This window comes from Leptonychotes weddellii, chromosome X (genome assembly GCF_054177405.1).
Source record: "Leptonychotes weddellii isolate Sample4059 chromosome X, ASM5417740v2, whole genome shotgun sequence".
Lineage (NCBI taxonomy): Eukaryota > Metazoa > Chordata > Mammalia > Carnivora > Phocidae > Leptonychotes > Leptonychotes weddellii.
In genome coordinates, this window is record NC_138385.1 from 22,604,855 (window position 1) to 22,622,319 (window position 17,465).

Sequence of the window (17,465 nt, forward strand, 5' to 3'; positions counted from 1 at the left end):
CCTCTCCCCCTGCTTGTGTTCCCTCTCTCACTGTGTCTCTCTCTGTCAAATAAATAAATAAAATCTTAAAAAAAATAAAAATAAAAAAAAGATTTTATTTATTTGAGTGAGAGAGAGAGAGTACATTAGCAGGGGGGAGGGGCAGAGGGAGAGGGAGAAGCAGACTCCCTGCTGAGTAGGGAGCCAGACACAGGGCCAATCCCAGGACCTGGAGATCATGACCTGAGCTGAAGGCAGATGCTTAACCAACTGAGCCACTCAGGAACCCCACAAGGGTTTTTAAAAAAAGCTTTAATATCTGTACTATACTGATGTAAAATTAAAACTTAATTTTTGTTCATTTGCTAAAAAGACAACGTTTTCTTGGACTATTGGTCTGCTAAGAGATTGTGAAAGGTTTTTCTTTACCTTTTAAGTTATCTTCCTAGAAAGCAAAGATTTTGTGTTTTATTAAAATAATTTTCTGTGCTTTATCAGCTCTTTGACTGGTTTTGCTCACAACTATGTAACCTTTTGTATTTGCCTTTAAAATCGTTTGTCACTCTGGTTAAACGGATAATTAATGTTTCATAATGATCTCAGATCCTATTTAGTCAAATCTTTTAAAATATTTTGGTATTTTTGACAAAGTTCCCAAAAATCAAATTGTAAATAAAGTCTTTTTGACCTCAAACTAGTTTGGGGATTTTTCCAAAGGGCCCTCTTGAACCTCTCAAAAGATTTGCTCTCTCCTTATCAAAAGAGAGATATTTTATTTTATTTTAAAGATTTTATTTATTTATTTGACAGAGAGAGAGCACAAGTAGGCAGAGAGGCAGGCAGAGGGAGAGGGAGAAGCAGACTCTCCACTGAGCAGGGAGCCCGACGCAGGGCTCGATCCCAGGACCCCGGGATCATGACCTGAGCCGAAGGCAGCCGCTTAACCGACTGAGCCACCCAGGCGCCCCAAAAGAGAGATATTTTAACTAATTAGGCTTATCTGGTGTGTTAAATTACATGGAAAGCATTGTCAAATAACTGATAATAACCTTCTTAAACCTAAGTGTTCCAGAAATCATGAAATTTCTAAAAATCTAGGGGTGCCTGGCTGGCTCAGTCAGTGGAGCATGCAAATCTTGATCTTGGTGTAGAGATTACCTAAAAACCTCAAGAAAAAAACTCTAAATTCTAAAAAAAAATTCTAAAAATCTGTTACATCCTAGCTGGTATAATGTTTGCCATCTTAAAATGTATCTCACAAAAATGACCAAACTTCCTTGTCAACTGCATTATAATGAACGCTCATCAGATCTTCAACCACTGCCATTTTAAAATCTTTTGCCATTTACACTTATTTAACTCTGATGCTTTTGCAAGTCTTCCTGCAAAAGTGTTTCATCTTCAGAGAAATTCGTGCGAAGGACTCTTTTTGCTTTTTTTTTTTTTTTTTAAGTAGGCTCCATGCCCGGAGTGGAGCCCTATAGAAAGGACTCTTGCCAGGTACTCTAGAATATGGGTTTCTGGTAACTTTAAGATCATAAAAACTGGGGGCGCGTGGGTGGCTCAGTCATTAAGCATCTGCCTTCGGCTCAGGTCATGATCCCAGGGTCCTGGGATCGAGCCCCGCATCGGGCTCCCTGCTCAGCGGGAAGCCTGCTTCTCCCTCTCCCACTCCCCCTGCTTGTGTTCCCTCTCTCGCTGTCTGTCAAAAAAAAAAAATCATAAAACTGAACTGGGTAAGAATTTTCAGGACGATGGAAAAGCTGGATTCAAGAAGAACAAGTATTAATTATATAGTACTGTAAAGAACTGAAGAGGATGATTAGAATTCTTTATAACTTTTTGTTCTAGTTCATCTTTTATTTTCCAGATATAAGGAAACTTTTCTTCAAAAAAAAATTTTATTTATTGGGGCACCTGGGTAGCTAGCTCAGTTGGTTAAGCATCTGCCTTCAGCTTGGGTCATGATCCTGGGGTCCTGGGATCAAGGCCCACGTTGTTGGGCTCCCTGCTCAGTGGGGAGCCTGCTTCTCCGTCTGTCTGCCACTCTTCCTGCTTGTGTTCAGTCTCTCTCTCTCTTTCAAATAAATAAATAAATTTTAAATAAATTTATTTGAGAGAGAGGGAATGCATGGACTCAACCTGGGAGAGGGAGAGGGAAAGAATCTCAAGTGGACTCTGCGCTGTGCACTGAGCCCGACATGGGGCTTGATCTCACAACCCCCAGATCATGACCTGAGCTGAAACCAAGAGTCGGATGCTTAACCGACTGAGCCACTCAGGCGCCCCAGGAAACTTTTCTTCTTGAGCTAACTATGACCATAAGCAATTTGGTAAATTATATCTTTGTGAGCAGAATTGAAATATACATTTTTTTTCTACCTGATCCATCCAGAATTTGGAAACTTAGTGAGTATTCTTATTTTCATGGCAATATAGTTATTTGCATAGGTTCTATAAGAATCTGTTCTCCTTGTAACAGGACATAACTGGAAACACTGGTTATAGTAGCAAGGCTTTGACTGGAATGCTATGTTTGAGAGAGACATACATAGACTGAGATATGACTAGACAGCTTTAAGGAGCTAAGGCTGACTTTATGGAGTCAATTAAAGCCCCTTGGAAAAATCAACCTGGTATCTTGCTTACAGGGTTCCTGGTAGCCTTACCAGGTAAGTAAGGAAGGTCACCTTCTGGCAGGTATAGGAACCTTAGGATATCCTGGGAACCTTGAAAGAGAACTTAACCCAAATCTGTAAGTATTAACAGATTAAGTCCAATGGCAAGCCTTTGGTTTGGCTTTCTAGCCTCAAGAGGCTTTTAAAAAGTCCAATCAGATTCCTTATGAAAAGTTCCAACAAAGCGGATTAAAAGAGCCTATATGATAAATCACTATTGTTACATTTATGTAAATAGGCCAAGTTTATTGAAACTAGACTGAATTTGCAAATAAACTGGTCTTACTGTGATTATCTTTGATAAAAATGGGGGTGATTATAGAGAGAAAAATTATGTTTCAGTAATATACCATTATGAATATCAAATTCTAGTTCTGTTGGGGTGCCTGGGTGGCTCAGTCAGGTTAAGCGTTCGACTCTTGATTTCAGCTCAGGTCTTGATCTCAAGGTTGTGAGCTCAAGTCCCACATTTGGCTCCACATGGAGCCTCTTAAGAAAAGTGGGGGGTCGCCTGGGTGGCTCAGTTGGTTAAGCGTCCAACTCTTGGTTTCAGCTCAGGTCATGATCTCATGGGTTGTGGGGCTGAGCCCCATGTTGGGCTCTGGGCTTAGCAGGGAGTCTGCTTGGAGATTCTCTCCCTCTACTCCTTCCCCACTTATGCTCTTTCTCTCTCTAAATAAATAAATCTTTTTTAAAAAAATCTCAAATTCTAGTGCTATTGTCTTTGAGGTTCTACCTATAAACTGGACTGGATCCTGAGTTCAGAAGTTTCCTCCAGTAGTTGGCTACAACTCGACAAACTAACATTTCCAAATTTATCCCACCCTTCTGAGTTGGAATCACTGAGAACTAAAATTGCCCCTTTCCCAAAGCCATGCGAGCTAAAGCTGGACAACTTGATATAAACTTCAGAGAAATCACCATGACAGCTCACATACACACAATCTTCATGCCTATTGCTATGTGGACCACTCAAAAAGATCACCAGAGACATTCAAACTACAAACCAGGACAATCTTTCAGAATGCTACTGCCTGCCCTCACTCCATCTGAAGATGCCTCGGACCGGACATCCAGAAATCCTCTCCCCTGACTACTTTCAGAACTCAGAAACTGGAACTTTAATCTGCTCTAATTATTAACCTTTTTCTTCCATTTCTATAGAAATTTCTCTTATCAAATACCAGATTGTTTGCACCACAGCCCTAACTTTGGGAGCCCAAGTGCTTCACCATCTCCTGAAATGAGACACAACTATTTAACTGAACTGACCTATTCTCAGGACTAAGAGACCGGTTCAATGAGATGGAGCATCATACCAACTCCACTTCTGGGCTGTAAAACTTCATGGGCAAGCTTCAGAGGCAGGACTAAAGGGTTTCAGAACAAGCCTTCCCAAAGTGTGCCACTTTGGTATGAGGATTACTTTTTTAAAATCTATTTTATTCCTATTATTATTGATTATAATCTCTACACCCAACTGGAGGCTCCAACTCACAACCCTGAGAGCAAGTTGCATGTTCTTCTGAATGAGCCAGTCAGGCGCCCCTTATTTTTTTTTTTTTAAGATTTTATTTATTTATTTATTTGAGAGAAAGAGAGAGAGAGAAACAGCATGAGAGGGGAGAGGGTCTGAGGGAGAAGCAGGCTCCCCGCTGAGCTGGGAGCCCGATGTGGGACTTGATCCCAGGACTCCGGGATCATGACCTGAGCCGAAGGCAGTCGCTTAACCAACTGAGCCACCCAGGCGCCCAGGCGCCCCTTATTTTTTAAAGTAAACTCTACCCTCACCATGGGGCTTGAACTCATGATCCAGAGATCCAAAGTTGCATGTTCTACCAATTGAACCAGCCAGGCGCCTGGGGCATGTGGATTACTTTAAGCGGAAGTGAGTCAAGCCCCAAAGATTCAGGAAAAGGTTTTACCTCCTCCTTAACTGCCTAAAGGAATTTAGATAGAGGGCCTGGTCCAGGAAGAGAACTATCACCAGAGATAACTACAAAGAATATGAGCTAGGTGTGGTAAGCTGGGGGAAGCTCTGTAGGACCTGGAGATCAAATTCCTCTGTGTTCCACTGTCTCTGTATGGCCTGGCAAACATTTATCAAACATTTGCTCTTCCCATCTTCCTGTAAACTGTCTTCCTCCCCTTTGAAGTCTCAGACCCCTACCCCCTTTTCTCCTGAGCTTAGGAAGGCATATAAACCCCAACTGCCTGATTGCCTATGACTCTCATGTTCTTATGGGGCTCCCATATGTATGTAATCAAATTTTTTTCCTATTAATCTGTCTTACATCAGTTTACCAGCCAAAGAATCTAGAAAAGTATAAAAAATAATCCCCCCCAACACACTTCCAGTAGCAATCACTCTTACCAGTTTGTGTATTCCTCCACAGAGATGGTCTATGAATATACTGAGCCACCCAGGCGCCCCAGAAATAAACATTTTAAAAGACAGCACAATTTTTGTCCTGTTTGGCAGGGATGGCCATCACTGCCAACAATAAAAATCTAGCAGGGGGAAAGGTATGGGATAATAGGCACTCTTGCTGGTGGAACTAAAACTTGGTATACCTTTTGTGGTGGTAGGGATGGATGAAACAAGTAAAGGGGATTAAGAGTACACTTATCTTGGGGTGCCTGGATGGCTCAGTTGGTTAAACATCTACCTTCAGCTGGTATGATCATGATCCCGGGGTCCTGGGATCAAGCTCCATGTCAGGCTCCCTGCTCAGAGGGGTCTGCTTCTCCCTCTCCTTCTGCCCCCCACCCCTGCTTGTGCTCTCTCTCAAATAAATAAAATCTTAAAAAAAAAAAAAAGAGTACACTTATCTTGATGAGCACCAAATAATATATGGAATTGTTGAATCACTATTGTACATTTGAAACAAATATAACGCTGTATGTTAACTACACTAGAATTAAAATTAAAAAAAAAAATAGCAATTTTTTTCCTAGAGGGTAATGTAGCAATATATTCTAAAATCTTAAATATAGGGGCGCCTGGGTGGCTCAGTTGTTAAGCGTCTGCCTTCGGCTCAGGTCATGATCCCAGGGTCCTGGGATCGAGTCCCGCGTAGGGCTCCCTGCTCCGCGGGAAGTCTGCTTCTCCCTCTCCCACTCCCCCTGCTTGTGTTCCCTCTCTCACTGTGTCTAATAAATAAAATCTTCAAAAAAAATTAAAATAAAATAAAATAAAATCTTAAATATATGATTACCTTTTGAACCACCTATTCTAGTTGTAAGCATCGACTTTAAGGAAATGATCAGGGATTTTTAAAAAATGTATATATAAGGATATTCAATACAGTGCTATTGATAAACAAAAAAATTCAATGTCCAACAAATGAGGACAACACTTTGGTAATGTGAATACTAGGCATTCATTAAAAACTCAGGTTGTACAAGAATACTAAAGGACACAGACATATGTTCCTGCTGTTGTATTAAGCGAAAAAAAGCTGATTACAAAATACTGTGCAGTATAATCCTAATTATAAAAAAAAATACAGATATATAAAGACAGGCCAAATTATACATCAAAATTCTACTGTGGTTATCTATGGGCAGTGGGATTATTGATTTTTATTTTCTTTGTGCTTTTCTTAATTTTCTAAATTTTATCCAGTAAATAGATTAGATTCTAACCAAAAGAGAATAAGCGGTTGGGCTCTTGATTAGTCAGGTTCCTCATATAATCCTGCCCAGCGGACTGGGGGTGTTACTTGGCTATATGCCAGGTGACAATGCTTCCTTCATCTGTGAACACGTTAGTCCAGTAAACTATCAATAGCAGGGCCTGGTATTGCAAGGTTTTGGCTTTTCCTTCACAAAAGATCATTCTCGTAACAAGGAGAAGGAAGGATATATTCTTGGTCCTTATCTTTTTGCCCATGGTGAGAATTTTTGCCAGTTTACTACTATGTAATATTACTGGTAGATTACTAACTCCGAGCCACCCCAATGAGAAAGAAGAAATTGTAAATTGACGTCAACACTATCAATCATCAGGTTAAAAAAAAGAGAGAGAGATACAGGTCAACTCCCAGAGGTAAAAGCAGTAATCAGGTCATGTCCACAGTGGTTGGCCATGAACACGTCTTTTGGTGCTCTGCTCAATAGCAGTAAATCACCAGCGGAGAGGGCTGAGAAACACAGGTTGCTATGTGTGTGCTATGTCAATACCTGATTGCTACTTATTGTTAACTTGAGTTGAAAATGAAAGGACTTTGTTGAAAATGTTTGAGTGATGTCTATAGCTGGAGTTCTGAACTATTCATTTACTGTCTTATAAAAATAATCAATTAATTTGGGGTCTGGTAAGAAGAAGAGTTGCCTGTAATCTTTCCCCAAAAATTCCCCTAATTTTTACAAAAGGGAAGTTCTGAATCAAGTACACTGTAAAGTAAAATCATCATATTTTGTAGACACCCACAAGCAAAACTTGTTCACCATAACTGACTGTATTTGTGCTGACAGGATAATAGAAATCACTCTTTCATTTTGAAGCATAAGGAAATTAAATGATTTGACTGAGGCCATAGAGCTGATTCGTAGCATAGAACTGGAACCTACTCTATTTGATACTTATCCAGATAACTTATCCTGACAGTGATTAGGATGCAGGACTTAAAAAGTCAGATGGTTCTTCAAGTGCCATGCTGAGGTTCTTTAATAGATGACTTGGTGAACGGGTAATATCTATCCTAGATATTTTTCAGAATCTTTCATGATCATGGGCGCCTGGGTGGCTCAGTTGGTTAAGCGACGGCCTTCGGCTCAGGTCATGATCCTGGAGTTCCGGGATCGAGTCCCGCATCGGGCTCCCTGCTCAGCGGAGAGTCTGCTTCTCCCTCTGACCCTCCTCCCTCTCATGCTGTCTCTCATTCTCTCTCAAATAAAATCTTTAAAAAAAAAAAAAAAAGAGGGGCGCCTGGGTGGCTCAGTTGGTTAAGCAACTGCCTTCAGCTCAGGTCATGATCGTGGAGTCCCTGGATCGAGTCCCGCATCGGGCTCCCTGCTCGGCAGGGAGCCTGCTTCTCCCTCTGACCCTCCCCCCTCTCATGTGCTCTCTCTCTCTCATTCTCTCTGTCTCAAATAAATAAATAAAATCTTTAAAAAAAAAAAAAAGAATCTTTCATGATCATGTTGAGATCTCAAGCAAGTGCTGAAACAAGTTCTTGATAAAAGCCGGTATCTTTTTCTCCAGTAAAAATATTTAGTTTGGGGCAGCTGGTGGCTCAGTTGTTAAGCGTCTGCCTTCGGCTCAGGTCACGATCTCAGGGTCCTGGGATCGAGCCCTGCATCAGGCTCCCCAGGGAGCCTGCTTCTCTCTCTCCCTCTGTCTGATGCTTCCCCTACTTGTGCTCACTCTCTCTGTCATATAAAGAAAATCTTTAAAAAAAATTTAGTTCTATCTGAAAGCCACTCTGCTGCCCATACACATTTAGGTTTGTTTTCTGTCTGGGTTTGAATTAAAATGACACCAAGTAAAGGAAACTGTCACAATAAGTGACTACAAGCCAAATTAAAACAATACCACATAGTTAATGAGTGCCCACGTGTTCTCAACTATCTACAAATTCATTTTCATTTCCCTCCATGCAATCATTTTAGCTACATGTAAATATTCTCTCTAACCTACTACAACATGCTGAATTGAAACTAAAAAATGTCATCCTATTTAACAGGTCAAAAACTCAACATGAGCTTGTGTGATTCCATGGCCCTTTCTTTTTTTCACCATGTTACCTCTGATAATAACTAAAATATGTATGTGAATTACAATTAGAAGGTTTTCATATGTGGTATCTCATTTAACCTAAGCAACATTATCACAGCCCCCATTTGAAATATGGGGAAACTGTGGTTTTCTGATTGTTACTCATCAAAGATCATATAGCAAATGACAGTCAAAAGTCAAACCCAGTGATTATGACCAATATAGGTCTAAGGAAATTACTCTAAGAATTACTGGCAAAAGGGTTGGTCTGGTGAGGTAGCAGAAAATGTCAACTCCTTGCCTTTTCAGGGCTTGAAAAATCAGTGGGAGCCACTGAAAGGTAAAGCACATAGCAATATGTGATTATATATATGAGAGGCCTGTGTTATGAGGCCAACAAAATTATCATGAGAGTACTTATAAAAGTTCAAACCACATGTAAGTATTTATAGATTCCAGGGAATGCACAGCAGTACCAGCTTTCCCCAGTTTAGGAAATCAGCCTTAACTCATGCAGTTCAACCTCTGTCTGATCATCTGAGTTCAAGTTATTCCCAGTATGCACAGGTAAACCTGTTTTCACCACGACCCATATCCTTGAAAATACATTATAAAAACAGATCATGGGGGCGCCTGGGTGGCTTAAGTCATGATCTTGGGGTCCTGGGATGAGCCCTGCAGGCTCCCTGCTCAGCGGGGAGTCTGCTTCTCCCCCTCCCTCGTGCTCTCAGTCTCTCTCTCTGTCTCAAATAAATAAATAAAATCTTAGGTATCCTTAACAAAGATTGGGTACCAATCATACCAAAATCAAATTCCAAAATGTATCAAATATCAGAGCTACAATACCATAATTGAAAATAATAGAAGTCCATGCCAAGTCCTAAAAACTTACATAAAATATGCTTTTATCACACAAAGGACAATCTACTATTAAGTATAATCAGAGCACACAAAACCTGTTACTCATAAGTTTGGCCTCAAATTCTTTTGGTAGATACAGTAACTAATCAACAACTGCTTTGATTAATTTCTCAGAGCATAAAAAGTCCTTTGTTTCTAATTATCTAGAAGGCTTTAGAAGTTTTAGTTTTTCCTTTTTCATCTAATACATTCCTTTATAACAAGCAAAGGCATTCAGTCAACAATTTTTTAAAAAGATTCATTTATTTATTTGAGAGAGAGAGAGAGACTGGGGGGGGGGGGCAAAGGAAGAGGGAAAGAGAAACTTAAGCAGACTTGACTCGAGTGTGAAGCCCAACATGGAGCTCAATCCCACAACCCTGAAATCACGACCTGAGGCAAAACCAAGAGCTGGATGCTCAACCAACTGCACCACCCAGGTGCCCCTCAGTCAATAATTTTTTACCTGGCACTTACTACATGCCAGTCACTGTTAATACAGTGATGTTAGAACTTGGCTCAAAGCAGACGGTGCTCACAGTGTGTTGGTTGGGTTGTCTCAAACTGAAAACCATATTCCTAAGTGCTATCTCAGCGTTTCTCACTTTAGCTCCTCAATTTATTCAAAAATACCAAGTTAGTCAATTTTGATCAAAGCACTACTACAAAAAGAGATCTTTTGAAATACAGCATGCAATGGAAGAAAAGCATGACTACCAGAGTGAAAGAAATCTGGATTCAAATCCTACCCCTGCCAACTTAATAGCTATTTGGACCTTAATCAAGTTACTGAACCCTTATGAGCTTCCATAAATGTTCTCTTCTCTGTGCTTTGATAATCCCAGAATGTCAAACCCAGAAGCCCAGTTTCTCCCTCTTCAACTTATTCTATACCCACCCTACAAGATAAAACAGGCCAGCTTTTAACACAGTAATGACACATATATCATTCTCATCTCCAACAAATTAAAATTCAAGTACTTAGCATGTGAAATTTTTAAATACTCAAATCATAAAGGCAGAAAAAAATGAAAGTATAATCACAAATTATTAACGTTTATATCTCCACCTTGTTAATTTCTTATCATTTTATTTGAGATATTTATTCCAAACAGATTTTGGATTGTTATGTGGGATTTTTTTTCCTTGATAAAATCTGAGATAATTGGTTAAAAAAAACCTATTATAATGGATTTTAAATCTTTGGCATCAACTAGCCCAAACCTGTTACTTTATAAAATGAAGGAACCAGAGCATACAATAATATACAGGATATGGAGCACCTGGGTGGCACAGTCAGTCAAGTGTCCAACTCTTGGTTTCCGATCAGGCTGTGATCTCAGGGTTGTGAGATCGGGCCCACATCGGCTCTGCGCTCAGCGTGGAGTCTCCTTAAGACACTCTCTCTCCCAGGGCGCCTGGGTGGCTCAGTTGGTTAAGTGTCTGACTTCAGCTCGGGTCATGATCTCAGGGGTCCTGGGATTGAGCCCCTGCATCGGGTCATCGCTCAGTAGGGAGTCTGCTGGTCTCTCTCTCCCTCTGCCCCGCCCCCTGTTCGTGCTTTCTCTGCTTCTCTCAAATAAGTAAATCAACCTTAAAAGAATATGCAGGATAAATAAAAACTACATTTTAAAAGAATTTTCATGACATAGGAAATCTTCAATATAGAATGTTGAATGAGAAAAAAGGATTACCACCATCTACATACAATATGAGCCTCAACGATAAAAGTAAATATAAAAGAATGGGATTATACTTATTCTCTTTATATTACTCTGAATTTCATAAATTTTCCATAATAAACATATTTATTTTATAATTTAAAATATTCAAAATAGGGCGCCTGGGTGGCTCAGATGGTTAAGCGTCTGCCTTCGGCTCAGGTCATGATCTCAGGGTCCTGGGATCGAGTCCCGCATCGGGCTCCCTGCTCCTTGGGAGCCTGCTTCTCCCTCTGCCTCTCTCTCTCTCTCTCTGTCTCTCATGAATAAATAAATAAAATCTTTAAAATAAAAAAAAAAATATTCAAAATATTCTGTTTTAAATTAAATGGGATATTTAATTCATAAAAAGCTTTGAAGAAAATAGAAATATGTAGGCACTGGGGCGCCTGGGTGGCTCAGTCATTAAGCGTCTGCCTTCGGCTCAGGTCATGATCCCAGTATCCTGGGATTGAGTCTCCGCGGGGAGCCTGCTTCTCCCTCTCCCACTCCCCCTGCTTGTGTTCCCTCTCTCGCTGTCTCTCTCTCTGTTAAAAAAAATAAACAGGGCGCCTGGGTGGCTCAGTTGGTTAAGCGACTGCCTTCGGCTCAGGTCGTGATCCCAGGGTCCTGGGATCGAGTCCCACATCGGGCTCCCGGCTCAGCAGGAAGCCTGCTTATCCCTCTCCCACTCCCCCTGCTTGTGTTCCTGCTCTCGTTGTCTCTGTCTCTGTCAAATAAATAAATAAAATCTTAAAAAAAAAAATAAAAAATAAATAAACAAAAAATCTTTAAAAAAAATAAAAAAATAAAATCTTTTTTTTAAAAAAAGAAAGAAATATGTAGGCACTGAGGGGTTTAGTGACTTGCTCACAAGCTCACAGCTAAATGGAAACAAAGCCAAGACAAGAACCCAGGCATCAAATCCAGGGCTCTTCTCACTGTACCACATGACCTCTAAGACATGAAAATAGTCACTATTCACCAGGAATTGCACTGGAAGAACTGGTAAAGAGCTGGAAGCCTGGGACTTTTAAATTTTGTGAGCAATAAATACCTTTTTTCCCCTTAAGCCAAAAAAAAAAAAAAAAGAGTATTTGTTCAGTATCAGTTTCTTTTACAACTTCTGTTTTTGTCTCCTCAAATCTACTCAGATGACCTTAAACAGTGCTACAGATTACATTTTATAATACTATTACCAGATTAGAACACAGAGATAAAGTTTGAGAACTGACAGCTCATGATAATCTCCCAGCCTCAAGAGAACAAGGACATCTATTTTGCCACATCTGTCTTTTGAACCCTACACCACATAGTACAATCCCTGGCATATAGTAGGTGCTCAATAAATGTTTATTTTATAAAGCTTAACTCCCCCCCCCACATTAGCACTAACTACCTGACTTTTAAATATTAGAACAAATAAAAACAGCAAAATATCAGTTTTATATCTGGGGTCTATAAGCATTTACAATATAAAGAATTTATTAAACAAATTAATGTTTATGGGGGTGCCTGGGTGGCTCAGTCGTTAGGTGTCTGCCTTCAGCTCAGGTCATGATCCCAGGGTCCTGGGATTGAGCCCTGCATGGAGCCTGCTTCTCCCTCTCCCACTCCCCCTGCTTGTATTCCCTCTCTCTGTGTGTCTGTCAAATAAATAAATAAAATCTTAAAAAAAAAACAAAAAACCCACAAATTAATGTTTATGACCAAATGTAAGGGGAACATTTATGTTAGTAAAATATTTCAAGCACTATACAAATTAATTGGCAAGTTAATTACAGTAATTCTTATCTATTGAAATGGGCCTAACCTTTAGCCAGCATTACTTTTTCTGCCTAGTTGGGAGTCACTGAATGCATTACAAAGCAATAGTTACAAAGGTAGCACAAGGGGTACCGGAGTATCCGGGACTTAGTCCAAGCAGTGCTAATAGGTAGATACATAATTGTGGGCAAATCACTTTCTCCTCTTTTGAGTCCTAGTTAACCTATTCATAAAAAGAAAAGAGTTGAAATACTAATCACCAGAGACCCTTCCAATCTTAATTTTTAAAAATGATTCTTATCCACAAAGGTTCTACATTCAGATTTTTTCATTGAATCAAATTGGATATCTTGAGTGTTACAGTTGGCTATATTATTGGATAATGAAAAGTTTAGCACATTTTCTAAAAATATATATAAAGATTAGTAGTAACATATATTCTTTTTACCATCTTATATTAGGGGCAATTGGAGAAAATAAGAAAAGAAATGTGAGCATCTGATAATCAGGCCTGCTTTGCCAGGTGGGCTGACCGGAACCATACTGGATTTTACAATACAGACCACTGATACATAAATGCATGTATGTCTTTACATACCATTGATAAACACTTATGTTGATATACATATAGGTGTGTGAATTTTAAAAATTGTTTCCAATTATAAAATCAATACTTGTTTATCGTAAGAAATTCAACCAGTACCTTAGACCACACGTGAAGTGCAGATTAAAAAGCATCCCACCCATCTCCATCCCTCCATTAAATAGACACTGTTCACATTTTTCTTGTGTCCTTCAAGAAATTATCTGAGCATATTCAAATATGCATATGTACGTGTGCATAAATCTTAACCTAAACTGTTGCCACTTCTTGAATGATGGGGAAAATATCTCAAGCATTGGCTTCATAAACACGTTAAATACATCGAAAGTAGTATCACAGTTGTATGGTACGAAGTGGTATACGCTTCCGAAGTGTGGGGTAGGTTAAATGTTCAATTTCCTTGCTTGGAGGCTATGTGCAGCAGTTGTTCACAAAGAGCGGTAAGCAAGGAGCCAGACAAGCTGGGCTCTAATCTAAGTAGCTGAGTAGCCTTAGGCAAGCCATGAAATCTTCCCGTGCCTTAGTTTCCGCTTTTGTAAAATAAGAGGATTGGACCAAGATCCCTTCCAACTCTAAAATGTTTTAGTCCTAAAATGGCCGTCTTTAAGTGTTCTCTTGACCTGGTTGTAAGAAATCCGAAGTAAAAAAAGAGAAGAAACAAACACTATAGCAACCTCCAGTCTTATAAGAGTACATTTCTATGCGTCATTGACTATCAAGGTCTAGTGTGACAGACCTAGTGACATAATTATATTTGAAAACAAAGTAGTAGATTATTAAAATCGGACAGGTTTTTACAGAGCTTTGATTGATCTTTTTTTTTTGGAGATGGAGGGGGCTGTTGCTTAGTTTCAGCAATAACCACCCCCCTCCTCCCGAAAACAATTAAGTGTATTATGAAGTTAAAATAATGAAACTGAAAGTTAGACTGAATTCTGTTTTACTCACAGAATATGCTGGGGAGGTGACTAGGGCAGCAAAGATTGGAAAGAATTACTAGCTAATTTCCTCTTCCGGAAGCTCTTTGGTTCCTATTCTTTCTGCTTCACAAGCCCTCGCCAGGCACACTCCACCCACTTCCATACCTGCCACACGCATCAGATTGGGGGGTGGGGAGGGGGCGGTCCCTTTGATCATTAAAAAAGTTCTTTGACTCGATTTACCTTAGGGGTCACAGGGTTTAAGAAGGCACCCGGCCGGCCCGAAGCCACCCACCTACCCACCCACGCCTTCCTTCGGCGCTCCCGGGAACCTGGGCAAGGAGCCGCGGCTGGGCCACCCGCGCCGCACAGGGGCGGCCTTCCCGCCCTCCCCCGCAGCGCGGGGCCCGCGGGGAGGGGGGGTGAGGAGGAGGAAGCCCGTACAGGCAGTACCCACCGCGCCAGAAGAGCCAGCCCGGATCGCCCGCGGCGCCCTGCGCGGTCCGGAGGGGAGGGTCCTGGAGGAGGGGCGGCCCGAGCCCCAATCTGGAAATGCCAACTCCGCTCTGCGGCCGGGCCCCAGCCTAGAAGGAAACGGAAGTCCCTTCGTCTCCCGCAGGCGCACCCACCAGCCCGCCCATCGCCCGGAGGAGCCCCGAGTCGGGGAACCCGAGGTGCGTCCACGACAGGGCCTCAAACAGACACCGGCCACGGTCGGTCAGTCTCATGGCCCTGGCCGCGCCACGGGGGCCCCCGGCTCCCGGCCCCCGCCCCCGCTAGACTCCTTTTTACCGCCCCCACGCGGGGACCAGCCTCCCGCCCTGCAAGGCCCCTCCTTCTTCCCCCTCCGCCATTTTCGAACTTACCCTTCGGGCCCTGGCGTCCTTGATTAGTGCTGAGCCCTCCCGGGGCGCAGTCAAGGTTCCGCCACTTCCCTGGGTCGGAAGGGGGCAGCCAGGACAATCGAAGCCCTCGTCCCCCCCCAACCCCCCCCCAGCTGGAAGCCAGAACCTGACCTAGCAAATGCGCCTGCGCAGTGGGTACCTCGCAGTCCCCGCCCCCAGCTCAAGCGTTTCCTCTTTAGCCTCGAGGTGTTTTTTTCCCACGCTTTTACTTGCTGGGCTCTGGTGTTGACCAGTTGGTGAATAGAGGTAAAATTAAGGATGAAAAGAGAGCGAACAAGTTGAGTTCTCACTGTAGACCTGGCACTGTGATAGGCGTATGACGTTTCTTTGTTGTTGTTTTGACAACCCTGTAAGATAGGCACTCTCTTATTAAACCCATTTTACAGAGGAATTTGAAGCCCAGAGAGGATAAGCCCCTCCACTAGCATGCAGCTAATAAATGAGGGAACTGAGGTTAGAATATGGTCTGTGCCCTAGGTGGGAAGGATAAAAGGAAAAAGACATTCAGTTGGGACAGGAAGGGGATCGAGAGATAAAGGAAAATGAATAGGGAAGAAATTAGAAGGCAGGGAAACCGGAAATCTGGTACATAAAATGCTGATCATATCCTGGATTTATTTCAAGTATGCTGTAAGATTGTCAAACAGACAGATGAATTTTGTTTCACAAACTTGGGCTCCCTTATATGCTAGCGTAGTGACATGAGAGGTTCTGAATGAGTGTTTCATTTCAAGAGGAAGATTGTATCACCTGCATCCTCAAATGCTGCTGCTCTTGAAAAGGGAACTTGGAGGGAGGAGAGACGAGACTTCTTTTTGGTTGTTAGGCTTTTGCTAAATATTATTCCCTCCGATCCTCTTTTACTGTCATAGCTCTGAGAATCTCACATCTGACTTACTGCAGTAATAGGAATTGCAAAGCAAATAGTTATCTCATTTAATTCTCACAGCAATCTTATGAAATATGTAACTACCATTATTTCCATTTACAGATGAAGACACTGAGGTTTAGAGAGTTTAGGTGGCTTGCCCAAAGTCACACTGCTAGTACGTGTGGGAGCTGCAACACTGATTCAAACCTAGATCTTCTGATTACAGGTGTGTCTGACCATTACCTGGTCTCCTGACTGGCCTCTCTATCCCTAGGACTGGTCCCCTGCAGTACAGCCTGCACAAGGCCATGTGAGTTAAACCCTTCAACACTACTTCCCGGATAATGTTAAAACTCCTTAGCTTTATGTTCACTCTTCCCTGGGGCACCCTCCGGTCAACTAAAAGAAAACCAACCCACAATAGGATAGTAAATGCTTTATTCGTTTTCTTACTGGGTACTATAGCCTGGGAAAAGTCTTTCAGATGGCTCTGAAGAACTGCTCCTAAGCTCGTTAGCTACCGGGGATTATATATACAAAAGGGGAAAAGGGTATGCTTGCTTGCAAGCAGCTGTCCAAATACTTGTGCATCAAAAGGTATAATTTGTTACGGTTGTAAAAATTAAGGTTTAAAAGATATTAAGGTTTATTGATTTCCACATAGACACAAGAAAGACCCTTAGGTCTTCTTAATACTTTAGGTTTCTATCATGTCTGATTGTTTATTGGTTGCCTGTCTCTGCTTAATTGGTTTTCCGGTTCTTCCTGTTTTTGATTCTTCCTTGAGGTCGCTTGAGATGGTCACAGAAGGCTGTCATCAGTCATCGCCTGCAGTTTTAGTGCACACTACCTATCTTCTAACAAAACGCAACTATGAACTGTGCGCCTGCCCATCCCCAGCTTTCCTGCCTTCCATTCATTTACTCAAATGTCTCAAGGGTAGAAAGACTGCCCTTACTCAAAGCCTTCTCTGATTCCTTTAGCTGGAGGTCATCTCTTCTTCCTCCTCTGAACTCTCTTGACACTTGAATTTTTGTTTTTGGTTTTGTTAGCACCTTTTCAAAATTGTAATTAAATGTATGTAACATAGGGGCGTCTGGCTGGCTCAGTCAGTGGAGCATGCAACTCTTGATCTCGGGTTGTGAATTCCAGCCCCATGTTGGGCAAAGAGATCACTTAAAAAAAAAAAGTATATAACGTAAAATTTACCATTTTAACCATTTTTTTTTTAAAGATTTTATTTATTTATTTGACAGAGAAAGACACAGCGAGAGAGGGAACACAAGCAGGGGGAGTGGGAGAGGGAGAAGCAGACTCCCCGCCGAGCAGGGAGCCCGATGCGGGACTCGATCCAGGGACTCCAGGATCATGACCTGAGCCGAAGGCAGTCGCTCAACCAACTGAGCCACCCAGGCGCCC

General features: G+C 41.7%; 1 protein-coding gene and 1 long non-coding RNA gene across 9 annotated transcripts in view; one reads left to right on the forward strand and one right to left on the reverse strand.

The window, feature by feature from the left end:
* Positions 1-14,848, reverse strand: part of XIAP (X-linked inhibitor of apoptosis) — a 78,959-nt gene extending 64,111 nt beyond the window's left edge. For 4 of the 5 annotated variants that reach the window (XM_081808284.1, XM_031038191.2, XM_031038196.2 and 1 more), the window contains exon 1: positions 14,728-14,848. The gene's annotated coding sequence lies outside the window, so the exon portion shown is untranslated. Of the gene's footprint in view, positions 1-14,513; positions 14,658-14,727 lie in introns of those variants that run through there. The other variant, XM_081808283.1, reaches the window with a different exon arrangement.
* LOC102746409 (uncharacterized) overlaps positions 14,814-17,465 on the forward strand; it is a 68,054-nt gene continuing 65,402 nt past the window's right edge. For all 4 annotated transcript variants that reach the window (XR_014141201.1, XR_004078582.2, XR_004078581.2 and 1 more), the window contains exons 1-2: positions 14,814-14,944; positions 16,273-16,356. This is a non-coding gene — a long non-coding RNA (uncharacterized LOC102746409). The remainder of the gene's footprint in view (positions 14,945-16,272; positions 16,357-17,465) is intronic.